The sequence below is a fragment of the Anser brachyrhynchus genome (assembly GCF_964034855.1).
Source record: "Anser brachyrhynchus genome assembly, chromosome: 1".
NCBI classification, from domain to species: Eukaryota; Metazoa; Chordata; class Aves; order Anseriformes; family Anatidae; genus Anser; species Anser brachyrhynchus.
Genome location: NC_137694.1, coordinates 38,394,473 through 38,414,105, shown reverse-complemented (window position 1 = coordinate 38,414,105; position 19,633 = coordinate 38,394,473). Strand labels below are relative to the sequence as shown.

Below are 19,633 nucleotides of genomic sequence, written 5' to 3'. Positions count from 1 at the left end.
AGACAGCCCGACATTGACAAAAATCAGTGGATTCTCTGATGTCATTCCTGGCCATAGTGTAAAAAGATGCATTAATTTGTCAGAGCTTTTTTCCCAACCCAACAGGGAACTAGGTTGTTGTCTGCTTCTACTACAACAGAAGGAAGCTATGCTACACACAACTGGTTGGTTGTTCTTGCACAGTGAAGAGAAGCCTTCAATTTTCTTAATCAGTCCAATCAACCTCTCAATTACAGACTGCTTTCAACAGTCTCCATACATGTATCTTGTTATTAGACTAATTACTCATTTTTTTTGCTGAAGAATTCTGCCTGTTCTGTTAGGAAAGGAAGATACAGAACATCTTCTGTTACTGGTTTCCTACCCTGGCACCCCACCATGCCTCACTACACAGATGTTCAGATGTTGGTCTTATCACCCGACTGACGATACCCAATTTATTCTGTGATAACACTGTTAAAAAGAGCAATGTGTGAAAACAGCTGCAGTGCAGATTAACAACGAATGCAATATAAATTTGCAGCAAAGGTTTTCAAGCTCTGGTCCCTACGGCACTAAATTGAAAAACAGAAGCATCTACTAGCCTTCAAGCACAGATGCTCACACTTAATAAAGCCCAGTCTTAGATTTCTCAAACCTTTTGACAAAGGCGTAACACAACTAAAGAGCAGCACACTGTGACAGTAATGTGACATCCTTTGCATTCACCATAAAGATAAATCAACAGTGAACTGAATAGGCAATAAAAAAATAACTGCAAAGTAGTTTGGGAGAAGTATATAGAGTTGCAAATAAAAAGATGTAGTATATGAAGAAGTCTGAAATATAGCTACCATGTCTCAAGAAAGACAAAGAAAATGAATGTAATCAAAATCAATCATACACACTTGTTATTTCATCTCCAATATATTCTAATATTAATACCTCAGAATACCGAGAACCATCATGCTGCTTCAAAGCTGCGATGGGAACTAAGGCAATGAGGAAGAAACAAAACAACCAGGGAACCATCAAAGCTAAAATCACTCACCTAGATTTGGCCATTAATATTCCCAGCCTCTGTTGCGGCATCAGGGGTTCTGTCATACTTCAAAGTGTCATGCTGTCTTGTCACAGAACTAATCATTTGACCTAGAACTAGAAAAGTACATAAAAAATGTTTTTTTGTTTTTGTTTTCAAGACGCCAGTTAGTAAACTAACAGAAATACATATGGCCTTTTTATTTTGGCATCATTACGTCAAGTGAGGTCTCCACGGTTAGGCTGCCTCTTACGGGGAACCTTAGGCCCAGCCTCATCTCTTCGAGCTCCCCGAGCATTTCCGTTGCCTGTCTGGCAATGATATCTCCCGTTATCCTTAGCACATACTGAAACAAACCAGGGCAGGCAAACAGAGGAAGGCACACAACTTACTCTGCTCAAGTCCCTCTTGCTCATCCTACTGACCACATACAAACGTCACCTTGTATGGATGGCTAACACATCCCCTTTCTTTGCATCCCTCGTGGCTCTTGCTCCATGGCATTAACCATAAATTGCTTGCTTTCACTTTTATTTTATTTTTTGCCTGGATTACTCTCATACAAGCTGCCCTCTTGCATTTACCACTGAAAGCTCCACTCCTGCTGCCACCAGGCCAGCAGTTGGCAGCCTCCATCCGCTGTCTGGAGAACTGCCAAGCAAGCTCTTCATGTTTTCTTTGACACTGCTTCTTGAACTGGCGAGAAGGGCTAAATTCTCACAAAACCATGTTATTCAGCCACTTTCTTACCAGCCTTTCAGGGTGTCTGTGCAAACCATTGCAACTCTGCCCACCAAGAGTACTGCCACGATTCTGTATCCATCTGCTGACCTCTGCCTTATGGTTCAATTAAAAGCATTTTCAGAAGCTAAAGCACCTTTCTGTTTTGCACAGCATCAAACGTAACGTAGTCCCAAGCTCACCCCCGGTCCTGGCATCGCAGTAACACTTGCAGAATGCTCTTATTACAGAGGGACTGTGCAGCAGGACAGCAGAAATACAATACTGGAAAATGCAAAATAACACACCTAGCAAAAGAGCTTTACTTCTTACAGAAGATCTGTCATGGAGTCATGAAAACACTCGACAGCTCAATAAACTAGCTCGATAGCTACCAACATAAAGCAAATGAAACAGAATTGGTCAGAAAGAACTAGAAGAGCAAAAACTAAAATACAACTGCATTGTATGAATCCACAGAGCACCTACATACTCAGTCGTGTGCAACTGTGACCCCCCATCCTGGTTAAAAAAAAAAAAAAGACGTAGTAAAGCCAGAAAATATACTAAAAGTGGCATGGATAATCAAAGGCAGAAAATAGGAGTACAGAATGATGTGGAGAAGATAACAAAAGCACAACTACTCCAGATGCAAGCATTAGGGAACAGCAGATTACGTTATGGAGCAGGTTCAAAAACCACACAAAAATACATTTTGCATGCCATGTGTAGTTAAACTTTGCCATCTACGATAACTTGTGGGAATGAGTATCAAAAATGTATAGGTTCCGAAAGTAACTGGACAGATGCAAGGAAGAAAAATAAATAAATATCTCTGTAATGAGCTTTTAAACTCAAGGTTTTCCCATTGGGCTCAAGAAGTCTCCGAGCTGCAGATTCTTGGATGGGCATTAAGGAATGGTCATAAAATATTGGTTATTGTTATTCCCTTCCCTATATATTTCCTATTGACTACTGTAAGAAGCAGGATACTAGACCGATTACTTCAGTCTGACACAAAAGAGCTATTCCCAGCTGGCGGAAAAGGATGACAAGGACTGAGCATAAATTTTTGAGTACATTGGTCATACAACATTAAAAAAGAAATAGTTTACTACTTGTATTTAAGTTGAAGCTAAGACGCAGATTCCACAAAGGCACAGAAGGACAACCTTTCTGAAGGGCTCTACGGACACGGCTATTTGCATATACAACACATGGGTTCTCTCTCTCCTGTGCCCAAACGGTATTTAGGATCAGGAACTTGCAGCCAGTCACGTACCCTTAATATAATTTATTTGCCCTTTAGCCACAAGCCTTCTTGATCTTAGACAAAACTGTATGCAATTGTATTCAAGATCAATCCCTTTGCAACACACGCAGGCTCTGTTTCGGTGATGGCCCTACCCAATCTGTTTGAGTACACATAGATTTTTGGGTGAGGTCAGATTTTTGTTGACTTAGCACATCAAAACCAGATCAGCAGAGACCAGCGAGTACCTGAGCCAGCTGGGGACAGGATGACAACAGGATGACCTCTGACAGTGTTCAGAAAACCCAGCCCTTTCACTAATACTAAGCTTTACTTAGTTTAACAAATTACCTGAGAAAACTTTCAGGAAGGGAGAGAAAACAGAGAAAGAAAAAAAAAATTACCCACTTTCTCTGGTGGACTGTGTTTTATCTGTCAAATCTTACAGGTAGTCATAAGAATTATATAGTAAACAAACAAAAAATCACATGGAAATCACACTAATGCAGGTGTCTGCGGTGATATTTACCCTGATATTTTACTAGGAAAGTTTTAAAGCCTTCCCATGGTTTGACTACGTACGGTAGACTACCCTGCTTTGGTTACACATGAATTCTTAAATGGTCTAAATGCAGTTTTTAATGGATAAATGAAAGCACACAGATTTACAGCACCTATCTTCTTTTAAATGTAAAGCTGTAACAGAATTCTCCAACAAGTTGTTTTCAATTACAAGCTGGGTTTTGCTTAAGAGTTATTTACTCTATTTGGGATTTTCTTAAATCTTCCCAGATTGCAAAATATTTACACAAACTTACACACACGAGGAGAAGTGGGCAATTTCAGTCACAACCGTAAAAGTTAATGTTCTCAGTTATGTCTACAATGTCAAACTTGGGAGCTGTAATTTCCCCTTCACGAAGCATCAGTGGCCACGGGGTGCAGTCATGCAAGGACGGAGAAGGGGCAGGAGAGGATTTTGTGCTTCTTCCCAACACATCCATCGGTGCATTGCGAGGCAAAAATGGCAGGAAAGACAAAGCAACACCTGCACGTGTTTATACCTGATGAACAGGAGTGAAAATTAGGAACTGCCATAAATCCAGTAAGACTTATTAGTTGGATTGGTAAGGTAGAGCATGTCTCTTCCTTCATAGACTAAGCAGAGCCTTAGACATTTAGAAATAAGATACCTTATTTTGGGGAGGGAGGTGGGGTAAGGATGCTACAGCCCCTCAGCGGGCACCACCAGCACTACTGCAGAGGCTACAAGTGATTCTCTCTCAGAAGTCAAAGAAGGGAGAGGCTCCGCTGTAAAACACTGTCAACGCTTTAAAAATAATAACGTAAAAAGTAAAATTAAAATCCCACAGTCAAACCCTTGAAAATTCTAACAACACTGGCATTTCTGCCATCGGCCCTGGGCCGGGAATGGTCTGAACAACGTGTGCATTCCTCTTGTGACCCGAAAGGCACACGGATGAGCAGCAACCTCCCTCCTTGTGCTCAGGCTGACTGGTAGCCCTGCCAAAATCAGCTCAGAGTTGCACAGCTGACTTAAAAACTGGCACGAGCCAAGCTCCGCACACTCCGGCTGCAGAAGCCAACGTTAAGTTACCTCTGGGGGGCTACTTTCTGCTTCCAGTTATTCCTAGCACACCTCCTTTGAAAGTCAGGGAAGTGAAAACCCCGAAGCGCAGCACACTTGAGAAGAGGCAGGGAGAAGCAAAGGCTGGAAACCCATCTCTCGGGCATGCTCTCTTCCAAGGACAAAGCGGCCTTTCAAAGCCCCGAGCTGCCACGCTGCCAGATCCTCTGCATCTTGCTCTCAGCCCCATCGAGTTCTCCGTCACCCAATTTGGAAGCCTGCGTCTACTTTTTAAATCTTAAAGTGTCAGCATCCATTGTTTTCAAAGACTGTTTCTTGTTTGGTCTATACAATTAAAAATTTTTCTATTTATTTTTAATCCCAGCAACTACAACACAGAACACCCCTGTGCTTTTATTTCTTACTCAGATTTAAAATGCTTAATTAAAAAGGTAGAGTAAAAATAAAATATGTATTATCAAACTCTCTACGTTTAACATCAATTTTGGTGGAAATGTTGTGTGTTATGACAAAAGCAAGCCAACAAAAGTACTGCAGGTTTTGGAGGCATATGAAAACTGCAAACTCATTCAGAGATGGATGGATCTCCATCAGGGGTATTTCACCTTTTTCATTAACTTCTGTCAAGAATTCTATTTAGCATACTAAGTAGAATAATATTTTTCAATTCCTTAATAATTTTTAAAACATGAAATAGCACATGAATTGATGATGCTGGCACGCCTAGCATCTCACATTTGTTTTTTCTTCAGTAACAATGCAGGGATGAAAACCTCATCGTTCAAACTCTGCTGATTCCTAAAACATTTCCCCAAATGTGTCCCACAACCATTGCCAAGTGTTAGCCATGGTTTATCTATGCTTGAAACAAGTTAGCCAACACCACCGCTAAAATCATGACAATTCAGACAGCTCAAAAATTAAGTCTATTTAAGATTTTTTCCAGCCGCACCAGCATCATGACACTTGAACATTTCAGAGCTGCAGAACTCCAGGCTTCTCACAGCTGTTTGCTGTCAAGAACAAACAGAAAGGCTATATTCAATCTGAAGTTTCATTACCATACTCTTAAAAATACAATTTATATGAATGGTTTTCAACACCTGCTTCTTTCTTAACTCTGTAATTAATGCTCAGATCAATCAAGAAAACAAAAAGGAAAAAAAATAGGATATTAGTTGTACTTGACAGCCTTAGGATAAACCCTTACGTTTTTGAAAGGCAAAAGCTCAGCGGTGGGAGGGGAGCAGAGGGAGCACTGAACATAAGGGCTGTCTTCTGCACCAAGCCGAGGAAGGTTTCAATTTCATAGCTGACTTCTGTGAAATAAATTCAAGTTATTGCTTGGGGGACAGTTAGAATGACAAACATTTATTATATTAAAAAAAAAAAATCTCAGATATTTTCACAATTTTTCTTTTTTTTTCTTCTTTTTTTCTTTTTTTTTTTCTTTTAGCTGCAGCATTTTGTTCACAAGCTTTTCTCTATTTAAAGTTACCTGCCAGTGAATCATAACAGTAACAAAACAGGAGATGAACCTCCTGCCATCTGAGGTTCTTTTCGGTTTTTAAAAGTTGAAGTTATCTAGGATTATCAGACACATCTTAAGAAGAGAACACGGTAACTTATAAGTAAGTATTCTGCTGATACCAGTGTTTATGGGAGCAAGAAAAGTTTAGAAGAGTGGCTAGTGTTTTCTCCTGAAGTTTTTAAGACTTCTGAAGGAACAGACCCCACAAGCTATTTCTAACTCAGATTCTTCCATCCTTTGACTTACATTTGCCATGTAGAAGACAAGAAAGGAATTATTTAACTTACACGTCCTTTTCTGTCCTAGGGTCATCAATGCCAGGCGTTTTTCATCACAAAGTGCTCTCATTGTGAGAATGACCGGCACCAGACCACACAACAGAAATACAGAAGTTCACCTGAAGGCCTCCCAAAATAGTGCCCTTCACAGAAACCGTGACCTTGCCAAGAAAATAACCTGTGTAAAGCAGAACAAGCGGTAGCGAAGAGCCGAAGGTCCTCCTTCCACCTGACGGCGCCCCTCTTTGCTTTCCCCCAGGTGGAAGGAAGCAGCCTGAAACTAAAGCAGCAAGTGGGATGAAACTAAATGGCTTTCTTTCTGAAACCCCATCAAGTCTCCACTAAGACTGAAACGAAGCCTGTTGAATTTGCAGCCTAAAGGTAGAATTTGCTCTCCGCAGACAGCTGGCCCAAGCCCAGAAGGGCTCTCGCTGCTGCTGCCTTCGAGTTCAGGAATTGTCAGGACTGATGGCAACAAATTATTTATATCTATGCAAAAATATGTACAAATTGCTCAGGATTAAGGAAAGCTCCCCCTTCTCCACTCCTCCAGGCATGTTAATATTGTCCCCTCTAATAAAACTCCTTAAAAACGAAACATTGCTCTTCCCAAGCTATTAAGATACGTAACACTTAAAACCACATTGTGCAGGAACAGACCCATTACACTTCTAGCATCTGCCTCGTCTAGACTTTTTAATTTTTATTTTTAAAAGTATCTACCTCAACTGGGATAAAAAATAAAAAAAGGAAGTTCTGTACTGCAAATAGAAAAGTGCAAAGAAAAACCTAGGGAGTATGGAGAAAAAAATTTCTATTACTTGTTTTTAAATACAACACCAGATTCATCCTCTGCTTTAGGTTGCTGGCCTGAATGCTGTTAAACCAATGCCTCCACCTGAGGCTGACCCCTTTCCCCAGTACCTGGGGACAGCGGTGACATTCAAAACAAGCAACCCCATTTTGGTACAGCTCCACAACTGGCTTCATGCAGGAACCACACCGCCTTAACGCTGATTTCTCTTGAAAAAAGTTAGAAGATTTTTAATCTTTTCCATGACCTCGAGTATCTGGAAACAAAATCAGTGTCAAACGTTTAAGGACACAGACCACTCTCTGCAACTCCCTTTCCATCTTTCCCCCCGACCCTCATGTTTCCTGTCCTATTTGTCTTTTCAAAGCTTTTTACAGAGTGATACTAAATATGAATTCATTTAATTTCAGATTTGACATCCTTTGTGCTTCGCAGTTTCCACCCTTGCATACCATGTCCAATATTGCTTGGTGTCTAATTACATCTGGCATTTAGCCTGTGAACAGTGAATTTTTGCCACGCAAAAACACAAGCAGCGAGCACAGAATGAAATTTGAAGCAGCCTATTTCACTATTTCCTTCACGAAGAATACTGGGGACTGGGTTATGTCGAAGAGGAAAAACATGCTTTAAAAGATACTGCACAAGCTGTGGATTAAGTCCCATTTAAAACACCCCCAAATAATGGCAGAAGTAGCACTACCTTTACTTGCCCAAACTTTTCTGGCAGAACCTGAAGCTTACATGCTCAGCTCCTTTGAAAGCCAGCAACACCACCGAACTTCTGTTTTCTGTTTTTCTGTTTGCCCCGGGATGAGCCGTACAGCATGCAACCTGCCCCTCCCTGAAGCTCATTCCAGTGCATCTTTCTCTTCTTTTCAACTCTCACAACTGGAAATACCTGAGGAAAACACAGCCAAGTCCCTACAGACACATTATGATAGGCAGTTTTCCCAGCTCTGAGTTTTTGAGCAATGTTGATGCTGACGGTTATCCTGGAGCATCGACCAGTTGCACCAGGATACCGTCACCCCGGAGATTAAGCACAAACCGAAAGTACAAAGCCAAGCGTTTCAGGTTATACACAGACAATTTCTAAGTAACTCAGGACATCCTGCGCTCGCTAAACACAGACATCACTGCAACAAAGCTGCTTTAATTTTTCTGCACAGAACAAATTTTTCATCAAAGTGGAAGGCACTGGAGACAGCAGGCAGACTAACAAACAGAGAAACCAACTCACCATGTAGGCAAACTGCTGCTGAGCAAGATAACAACTGCTTTATCACCATTTTACTCCTTGCAGAATATCGGTGAAGGTGGCTGAAGGGATCCTGCAATCTGCAGTTCTGCTGATAGCTGAATCCTGCCCATCTCCTAACTGGGTAGTACAACAGATTAAATGGGTAACTGATTCATCTGATGTGGCAAGCCCCGCGTCTTCACAGTTGTGATGTAATCCACGGTGGCAAATTCTATATGATTTCAGAATCCTGGTATCCTACTTAAGACTTAAAATAGCCCATACTATGACCTTCTATTTATTTTGGCTAGCCTACATTCACTACCACGAAGCCAAGTTCTTTCAATTGGAAAACAAAACTTAGGTTTCTGGAACACGGGACTCCCACGTACCAGACCTCACATGCACAGAAGAGATGCAGCATCAAAATAAAGCGCTTGCCCTGAACTAGTAATTACTGACTGTGGTCAGCTCCAAGAGACTTGTTCCCCCAACGGTCGCAGAATGGTCCTATTCACTTTGTAATTATTTGGAGAAAAAATAGACGATTTCTGTACATCAGCAAAGACTGACTAATTCGCTTTGATGTCTGAAGACAGAACAGATGTAAGAGGTGCCAGAGCTGGAATATTCTCCCATGGAAACAGAGCGCTTTAAAGGGATACGTGTGCTCAGCAGAACTGGAAGAAACCTTGCCTCCTTGCCTCCCCACACACGCTGCCATCCTTCAAATCAACTCTTCTTTCAGATGTCCTGGCCTCGCGCAGCCTGACGTAACAACGCCTCGGCCCCACGCTGTGAATGTATTTTGGAGAGATGGTGCTAAGGTCAGACATAATCCTCGCCCTTCTTCCATTTGGCAATGAGAGTTGAGAAAATTAAGACTGAAGCTGCATCAGTACCATAAGGCAGAAAAGGCAGCAGTGCTCACTAGCAGAAGTACTGGCAGGAAGAACAAAACACCGGTGCTAACAGACCATCACAGAGCTAAGAACTACAACAAAGGAGATCCAAGAAGAAACTAAACATGCTGAGAAATAGTTTGGTGCCACTGGCTGCAATTATGGAAAACAGACAACGAACGGCAGAGGTGAGGTTGCCGAATCTAGTTTACAACTTCATTTATGCTAGCAGGTGGAGCTTTACCCCAAGATTTTTATTAAATGAGCATGCTGTCAGGCTTATGATTGAAATCCAGTATTAAACGTACACTCCTTTTCTCTCGCTAGCCCTTTCCAAGATTAAAAAGAAAAAAAAAAAAAAGAAACTTGGCAAAACCCAAGCTAAACTGCCAGCCTCCTGGCTCCTGTGAAAACAAAATTATTGCAACCACACGCAAGCTTCGGCACACCAGCCCGTAGCTTCTGCGTGCCGCCCTCCGAGCCCTCTTTGAAGGCGTGATTGGGAGGGCTGATGCACCAGCACAGCCGATTCCTCCTCTCTGCGCACATCAGGAGCTGCCCCGGCAGCAGCATCCCTCTCCAGGCAGCTCCGGCAGAAGAGATTCTCCTTCTCTTCTCTTATTTTCCCCCCTCCTTCCTTTCCAACACCCAAATTTGCACAGGTGGGTTTCAGACCTTCACAACTCAAGTGATGCTTCTGTTTTGCTGCATAGGTTTGGGGGAGTTTTTTGGTGTATCTGGATTCAATCTGATTATCGTAAAACAATGACCCAAACCCACTTAAAATAAAAAGAAACAAGAAAAAAATAGAAAAGAAAAGCATTTTTTTTTTAAACTAAATGTTCCCAAACAGTCTGCCTTGACAATGACCTGCCAACTATCTTGAAGAGCTGTTATATAAAATTTGGAAGTTACATGTTAGTATTTAAACAAAATAAGCTCTACAGTTCTTCTTAAAAGCGATCATTTTAGCAAAATGCTCAACTTCAGGTAAGTTAGTTAAACATTTCTTGGAACACCATTTCTCAGTAATCCCTTCAAAATACATGCTTTTTCCAACAGAAAAGCCCTTGTGTTCACCACTGTCACTATGTCAAAGTGAAGATGGAAGAGCAACCTCAAGGGCCGGGTCAGAAAAGCAAAGAGATAACTACAGCAGGTAGCAGTGTCCTGCTAACAACGGGACATTTCAGGCTCACTTCCATGACACTGATCCTATACCTCTCTCCACTTACTTCTAGCATAGCGCTTTGAGACCCACGTTCCCTTGAAGGAAGCTTCCACCCCATCTTTTGGCGATATAAAAGACACTCACACATTTCATCTAGGCACTACATCAATACAACTACTCTTTTCTACAGGTACACAGATAAAAATGACATTAAATGGAGTTTAACATCTTCAGGTTAGCGTATTTCAAAAAAAAAACCAAAAAAAACTAGGTCTTTAATGAAAAGGTATCTTGAAAAAAAAATACGAGCCATTTATGCCACCATCCCCATTAATCCTTCTGAGGATTAGACAATGTTCCTTGTTTCTTATTTAAATTTTCTCTAAAAAATTATCCCCTTATTCTAAACTTCCAGAGAAACAAGACTTAAATTTTACTTGGTATCATTTTTAAAACAACTTACACGCATGCAAATATATTTTTTTAACTTTCTTAATAAAACAATTTCTCCAGATCCGCAACACCATGCTGTTTTCTGTGAATGTCTGCCAAAATAACTACATCCTTTTAAAAGAAACAACCAAAACATCAAACTCCAAACCACTGCATTAGGTTAAACAAGCAAGCTGCACTGAATTGTTTTAGTCTTGGAAACTCCAAATATCTTTAAAAATGCCCTCTGAGAAACAACATATGCGAAAGTATCATTTTTATGCAACAACAAAACAGCAGAAATGGGACTGAAGTTTTAAGCATCGTTGCTACAGGAAAGCTTTTTGGATACAGGATCAAGGAGAAAGGCAAGGAGATGGGAAAATAAAGCAAAAGGGTACAACAATTAAGTCAAGTAATGGGCCCTAGGAAGAAGGGAGACTTGAGCTTAATTCTTGAAAAGGATGCCTGGCTTCAAACTGTTGAAATAGTGAGTCAGCTCTCTAATATTTAACCACAAATGCCTCCTAAAACTTGAGGCCCACAGCTCTTGCCAATTCTTCAAAGCCAGCAAAGTGCCAAATCTGCTAAGTGGCACCGAATTTATATTTTGCATTTTTCTGACCTCTGAAATAGTGTTCATTCCAACATTTCAGGAAAGGTTACGTTTTGCTTTTATGTTTTTGACATGTTTTGCACATAGTTTTCTAATACATTAATTAAAATAACATTTAAAAGCCTGCAAGGTTTGCCTTACCCAAATTAAAAGCAGACACAGTAACACATTAGCAAAGCTAAGACCATGATACTGTGTTTTATAAAAAATAAATTTAAAAAAAATACTGTTTTGGTATGTATTCTCAACTTGTGTCCTTCCTTATCCATTCATTGGTTTCTGTTTATCAAAAAATTGCTAGCATGTGGATGAAAGTAACCTGGCATTACCCAAACATCTTGCTTTTATAGCTGTGTTTTTGTTGTTGTTGTTTCTTGGAAAACTGAAAGTCCCATCCTTACAAGGTGTCACTAAATCTGGGTTCTTTTAAAAATCGTTTGTCACCTCTATTTATCACTGCTCCCTTTTCTGCAGAAAATCCCTTTCATCACACTTGAAAGACTGCTGAATTTCTTAGTTCAGTTCACATGCCTCCTCATGTGCTTCTCATACGTTTCTTCTTCCCACTTGAAGGAAGAATTCCAACTGCCATTTAACCCCACCTCCCCTACGACCCCAGCTTAGGGTGTACGAGGGGAAGATTAACAATAGCTATTTGCATTCTCCGCAAAAGCCGGACTACATAGACTTCACCGGTAGCTGATGAGAAGCGAGATCCATGATCTTAGTTAGATCCATAATCTCGTTACCACTGAATTACATCTGTCAAAAAGCAAGTGGGTTATTTTTTTTTCTTTGCATTTGCAATGAAAACGAGCATACGTACATCTAGCGTGGCTGATTTCTTCAACCATCCTAACCCGTCCACGAGCTGAGCTCTACCAAGTGATTCACATCCTGATCTTCCCAGCAGATTTAAGTAAAACCCAAACCTAATCATATTTGGGCATCAAAGCAACCCTTTTCTTCTGTTTGCTGCTGAATCTCTTACTGTCAATTTACACACAATTAAATAGCACTTCACCCTTTACAACATCTTCATCTGTTTTGAGTACTCCTTGGTTAGTGATTTAACAGACTCCCAACTAGCCTAACTGATACAGGCCCTAAAAAAGTTTTATTTTTCCTATCTGAGGTGGAAGTTACCAAAAAACTGGACTGTGATCTGCCAGTACACTGGATAGAAAACTTCCATTAAACTAAAAATCTTTATTTTCTTAGTGTGCTACAAGTAACACAGGTTAGAAGTCCCATTTACTTGTATTATATTTTTGATTTTCAAAAAAAAGCTCCTCTTTCGGTTTTAGAAAATGTTTGTTTCTTGAACACTGCTGAAACATTGAACAGAAATTTCTGTAGCAATCCAGATCTCTCTATACAGAGCCCTACCAACCTTTATTCTGTTAGATGAATATTTCACCACTGGAGACAACTGCTGCCCAATTTTAACATCACAGAGCATCTTCTTTTATTAAAGAATTAACATACCTGCCTACAGACTCCATACTGAATTGTCCACTTTTCACAAATACCTCATAAAGATTGTAAAGAACTGTAAAAGTAATATGAGAACGACAGGTAACAGGAATGGAAATGGGCGTGTACGAGTGTGCATGTACGTGTGTCAGTGCCTTGGCACCAGAACGTGGATTAAAAGCTTAGCTTGCGCTGAGAAGGAAGAACACAGGTCCCTGACCTCTGCCAGTGGCAGAGCCTGGAGGACGGCAGCATCACATCACATAGATCAGTCCCCTTCCCGTTAGCCAGCCCGCAACACAGCCTACTGGCATATATTTAAAAACATTTATTACAGAAAAACAAAGGAGAAACAGACGATGAACAGCTGCCTGTCCTAAGATTTATGGAAGCTGAAAACTAAAATGACCATGCCACAATGCTGGATGATCACTAAAGGATATAAAAGGTCATCCAAAAATTAGTTTGTCACCAGCAATCAAGAGGAACCCCCGAGGTGTCACGAGGATTTGACAGCTTTCTTCCTGTCCTGTGCTGCTCACAGGGGATCCTGGCCAACACACTTGGGCTCAAGTCTTGGTCCTTGTTGAGTGAGTGGACATGAGGCTGCAAGCAAATGACATCTGTCAGAGAACGAGTGACAACTGATTTAGAGATTGGAGAAACAAGGGCATCACCTTGCCCTTCTATAGGATCTTGCACCAAATTTTGTTACACCGTTATTCCTAAAAATATATCTTTAATCAATGCTGTAAAATAATTCCACTGAATTGCTAGTTTCATTTTAAAGTTAACTTGAATAACTATTTGCTCTCTTTTACTTCTCAAAATAATGGATTATAATGTAAGAATGTACGTGTTTCTTGCAAACTCAGCCATGTTTTAAAATCCCCCAATACCATCAGTTGTGGACTTCACACTTTGCTACTACTTAGATAATTATTTTAGAAAGCCGTGATGGGAAAAAAAATAATCTGTTTTTTCAACTATATCTGTATCATGTGGAAAAGTGTTCTGGGGTGAGATGGTGGGAAATGGAAAAAATATCTGATTTTATTCTTCTTTGTGTTAAGAATGAACTCAAGACATTACTGAAGGTTCTTTCTCAGGCATTTTATAGTCCCAAGTTAGTAATTTGAAAGTCTGTTTGTACAGTGAAGGTGCCAATTTTGAAGAGCAGGATTTTACACTAAAATGAAGACTCCCTCACCATAGAAGTCACATTTAATTTTATTTAAACATGACCTTCCTTAAGATTCCTTCCACTAACCAAGTGGAAGATGTCTTTTAGAGAACCACTTCCGTGGAAGGTTTTTGGGGTTAAACTCTCTACTTTGTGTCAATTCTGTGCAAGGTTTTCAGGGTTAAACTCTCTACTTTGTGTGTCACGCAACATTTATAAGCACTGGTACCTTCAATTACACAGAAAAGCCATAATTCTTTAAATCAAGAGTATAAATCATATTCATCGTGTTATACTGAAATCATCACCTTCGATCTTAAGTGGCAGATAATTTTTAAGGAGAATAAATGATCTTTATGGATTCTTGTCTTGATAGCAGATGCATGTTTTGTGATCAGCAACTGCGGCGCCTGAGTGTGTGCAGCACACGCTGCCATGCAGTGGTTACATCCTTTTTCTTCATTGCAACATCAAGATGTATTTAGCAAGCAGCCCCCACCTGCTTGTAGCTCCTCATTTTCAGCGCAGTGTTTGTAGCAGGACTGGGTTTCAGAAGCGCATATGAAGGCTCAGCTGCAACCCTCTCTGAATGAGCAGAACTGCATTCGATGGCATCCTCTATGTACAGGTACACGCTGATTTTATGATTCTCTGTTATTTCATGAGGGAACCTTACATGCTGCAAACATCTGCAACTTCTAGATATGAAGAACAAGGCCGATGTGCTTGAAAATACCACACCAGGACTTCAAACACAGTGCATGATGAGCTGATTTGGTTTACAGTTAGCGTGGACAAGCATGTCCTTGCCTAGCCATTTTGCCAGCATCCGATGGCTATACTGAATGCCTATTTTCTCTTGTAATAGATTCATTCTACAGACAGCGGAAGATCCCAGTACTTTATTATTATTATTATTAGCAGACGGAGCTAATTATTATTACCATTAACGCGGATGGAGCACGCCGCGGAGGCACGGGGAGCAGCAGCAGCCGAACCCTGGCAGGGCTCACGGGCAGGCACCGGGGGCAGCAGGATGAAGAGGACGGCAGGGCTGCTCAGAGACACGCCGGCACCTTCCGGGAGGTCGGTCTCGCGGCAGCAGGAGGCTGCCCGGTACCACAGGCGTGAGGCGCCGCCATGTGCCCTCCTGCCCGCTCCCAGCCACAGGTGAGCGCAAACTCTCACCCATCTCCACGGTGAGCTGCGTCGTGGAGCAAGGCCAGCTGGAAACGTATTTTTGGAAGGTTGTGTTGCAGCCAGCTTAGCTTCCTGAGCTGCCTCCCTGCTGGCCTGGTGACAGGGCTGGCGAAACAGAGAGGAGGCAGGAATGTGCGGGGAGAGCGAGACTACAGCTGGCCGCTCTCGGAGCTCAGCTGGAGCGTCATGCCGAATCCCAGCTTCGTTAGCACAATCTGACCACAGATGAAGTGCCTCTCGTCCCTCCTCCTGCTAAAGCGTACCTCATCTCTGATAAATGTAAGTGAAATACATTTACTGCTATACAAGCAAAAAAAATAGTAAAAAAACCACTTACACGCCTACATTTCCACTGTCTTAGGCTGCGCTTCTTAGAAACGCTCCTCTAGTTAGCCATCACTCCCATACATCGCTATTTCACTGATAGCTGGCCTGGGTTAAAAACGATCGTTTTCCTTGCTGGGCTATTCTTAATCTGCACCAGCTTCCGATCGGGTTGGCCACGTGAGCACACAAGCACAAGGCGGGGGTGGCACTGCTTATCCCAACAGCACCCCAAGGCTTTGAAACACTCCTGAAACTACACCCACAGATACACCTTTGTAGTTACCCTACTCTGTGTTGCAATTAAATAAGCGATCATACCTTGCTGTCAGTGTGAAGGCAGGGGAACACAGATGAACAGGCAGTCTGTTAACGGGGAACATGAATAAAGACACGGTTCTGACCCATCTGTGGGACTCTGCTGAATTTTAAAGCAACCACAGCAAGGAAAACGGATACCCTCCCGATGCGACAATATTCTGTAAGATGACAGGTAACTTTATTTACCGAATTTAAACAGCCAATTTGCTGCTTCAGGGGATTACAAGTCCATCCAAAGCGTGATATAAAAACCAATTATTCATAGATTTTTACATCTACGGCACCATGACTGTGTGGGTGAAACCTTGGGTCTCTAAAAAAGTAGCACAGTTGTTTTAAAAAAAAACAACACAGCATGTAAAATACTTTGGCATGAAAACATTTAAATAAAAAGCCCACAAAGCCTGCTGGCACTTACTTTGACAAGAATGGAAATAAAAATAACTCACTCAATTCTAGTTCAAGTTCAATTCTAATTCAAGTTTGTATTTTAACTTTAATTTCTAAGATTCAATATCATAAACTAGACTCCCACTACAGATGAATGGAAGCAAAAACCGATTCAAACAGATATTTAATTGACTTCTAGACTCCCTTCCAGAATTGCTAACTCCCTTCTAGAGTTACTCTCTAGGTGAAAACTCAAAGCAGTAAAACATCTATACAAAGATTTGCCTTGTTATATTTCTCTGCTCCAGCATCTTAACAAATATTTCTTTTAACTAAGGGAAATCACTTGTTACTCTTGTTGATATTCAAACTCCTGTAAAGTACGTAAAGAATCTTCTCGCTCCTTACAACACATTGCAACTGCTCAGGAAAGCCCTGGGAACAATATGCAAACAAACCAGCAAAACCCCAAACCAGTTTTTTTGGTGCATTTTGTTGGCTTTCCGTAGGCAAGGTCTGGGGGCAGAGTTTCCAACATGCTATTGAGAGCAGAGAAATATATTTGCTTATCTTTTTGAAATAAAAACAATTTCTCTCAAGAAAAGTTCACAGGGTAACAGTTCTGGAGGTAAATCCAGATCTGTCACATACCCAGAAGACGACTACACGTCCTCAAAAATCAGCTTTCAAAGGTAGCGGGCTAAAACAATATAAAAAATTAGTAATTTAACTACATAGAAAAGAACTAGCCAGTTTGGGTAAAAATGTAAAACTCAGCTAGAGAGACCGACAGCTGACAGCCTCTCACCAGCAGCCTGGTGCAAGCTCAGGAGTGATGCTTTACTCACCATCTCCAGCTGACAGGTACAGAAATCCAATGCTTGACGTGCTAGGAAAAAAAGTTTTTTATGTAATACTTTCTCAGCACACCAGAATTCCAAAACCAGCTCAGCTGAAACAGCATTTTCCACGGAGAGGATTTGTTTTTACTAGTTTTAACAAAATGCAGCAGATTAAAAGGTATTTCTGAGGAACTTTGCATACATATTGTACTAGCTGAACACTGCCACCTGAGACCCCTGCACGTTGTTATATTTTGTGGAGAAACATGGTAACGACTGCTGAGGTGCTCTCTGGTGTTCAGAAGAGATGTGGGACGCTGCCAGATCCCCGAGCTGTCCTATCCTAAGCAGGTGAGTTCATTACAAATGGATTAAGATGGGATTTCTGGATTTAGAAGTTATAGCTTAGTAAATATTTGCACCCAGAAATCACTGGTCAAATGGAAAAAAAAAAGAAGATTGTTTACACTTCAAGAGGAGATAACTTGATAGAACCTCTGAGAATAAGAAATCTGTTTTTAAAAGCCATTAAGTATGAAAAACACCAAATAATTAAACATGCAATAAATACATGGTAATTAATGTCTGTAATCAACTGACAAGAAAACTAGTGGAGCTTTGATCTCTTGAGTAGCTCCAAAACCAAGGTCAGATACCTTTCTGAGCACATTATTTAGGTAGAAAGTTAACTGGTTTCACTTCAAGAGTAAATGGGTGAGATGTAATAGTTTGTCTGAACAAAAAGGAATCAGACCAGGTTCCTCCTGCCCTTAAGCAACGAGCAGCTAACAACAAATGCTGGCATTACCAAGCAAAAACAGAACAAAAGAGCAAACCTCTCTTCAATATTCAAAGGCATTTAGAAGCCATTTTAGAGTAAAAACTACAGACAAACTTGGTGATAATAAAATGTAATACATCCCTTCCAAGGCGTACGTGTTATCATATCACCCTGTCGCATGTAAGACCGATGTAAGTTACAGAGCACCCATCATCCCAGTGCCGATCCCTCTGCTGGGTGGAGAAGGGCAGCCGGGTGACCGCACCGCCACCGCCCATAGCAGCAACCGCGGCCAGGACCTCTGGAGTCCAGGAGGCCTGGAAAACCCCCTGCAGATCTCACTGCCCATCCTTCCTGCGCTGATTTGACCTTCTCCCTCCCTCACAGCCTCCATCAACTTCACCCTTAATTTCTGTACAGGCAGTTATGAAATCTTACATGTAGCTCTGTACTTAAACACAGGTTTTATCTAACACCCTGCTCCATGTAACCATTCGAAGCCACAACTGTAAGGACATCAAACATACAGCTTGATGTGTACAGGCTCAAAAAAGCAAAACATACAGCCTCTCAGGAAACTAGACAAAGACAAAACTTGACCCAGACGAAGCCTCCCGGGGAGCTGCAGCTATACCTTGTGCGCCGTCAGCACGCAGCACCAACAAACCCACTGCTTTTCGTAAGCCTGTAGTGTAAACAGTCCGCAATACTAAAAGGGTCAAGGGAATAAAAAGTAACGGCCACTGACCTTGAAATAAAAGCATTTTCAAGACACGCTGTGCCAGAAGTACTTTACTTGCCCTATAGGAACTGTATGCTAAGAGAGAACATTAAAAAGCGAGTCCAAAGGTCCTTACATACAGATCTCAATCACGTGAGACTCAAGTCCTTCCCGCTGCCATTTTCAGGGCTTTGCTTGTAAACCAGGGCAAAAAGGGCAACTTGTCAAAAACTCTCCCACAATTCCTTACAAACCGAAGCCTATACAGGGGCAAGGCTGTGTGGCAAGGAGAGAAGGTAGGTCAGAAGAGCACGTGCCCAACAAACGTTTCAAAAAACAGTGCCTGCGTGGCAAATGAAAAGGAGCGTGCATCACTGTAAACAGCCAGCGAGAACTTCAAGGAACAAAGAGTCATTAGGATGGTGCAACTCCTACCAACCAAACGCACAAGCTGCCCTAGCAGCCCAGCGAGCTTGTAATTTTGGATATCGGCATGTTTTGGAGATGCATCAGGAAGCATGCTGAGCTGGTGCAGAGAGCTCTGGCCGTCAGCTGGATTGAAGCATCCATTAGTTACCTAGTCACAGAACACCAGAATTATCCAATTTGCTGGTCTCTGACGCAAAAAGATCATTCCGTACTGAAGTCACCCAACAAACAGGCAGAAGCTGATCACCTGCACCCAGCAGGACGGTAATGTGGGCACCGCCAGCTCCCGAGCACTCCTGCTTCCCCCTTCCGATGCACTGCCTACTGGGGAGGAACGCGGGTTCCCAGTGCAACTGGTTTCAAGCAGGGTGGATTTT

The 19,633-nt window shown here is 41.6% G+C and overlaps 1 protein-coding gene across 3 annotated transcripts in view; it reads right to left on the bottom strand.

The window, feature by feature from the left end:
• The window catches only part of FRS2 (fibroblast growth factor receptor substrate 2), a 55,998-nt gene that overhangs the window by 17,820 nt on the left and 18,545 nt on the right, over nt 1-19,633 (bottom strand). For 2 of the 3 annotated variants that reach the window (XM_080576202.1, XM_080576201.1), the window contains exon 2: nt 1,031-1,137. The gene's annotated coding sequence lies outside the window, so the exon portion shown is untranslated. Of the gene's footprint in view, nt 1-1,030; nt 1,138-3,811; nt 5,776-19,633 lie in introns of those variants that run through there. The other variant, XM_080576203.1, reaches the window with a different exon arrangement.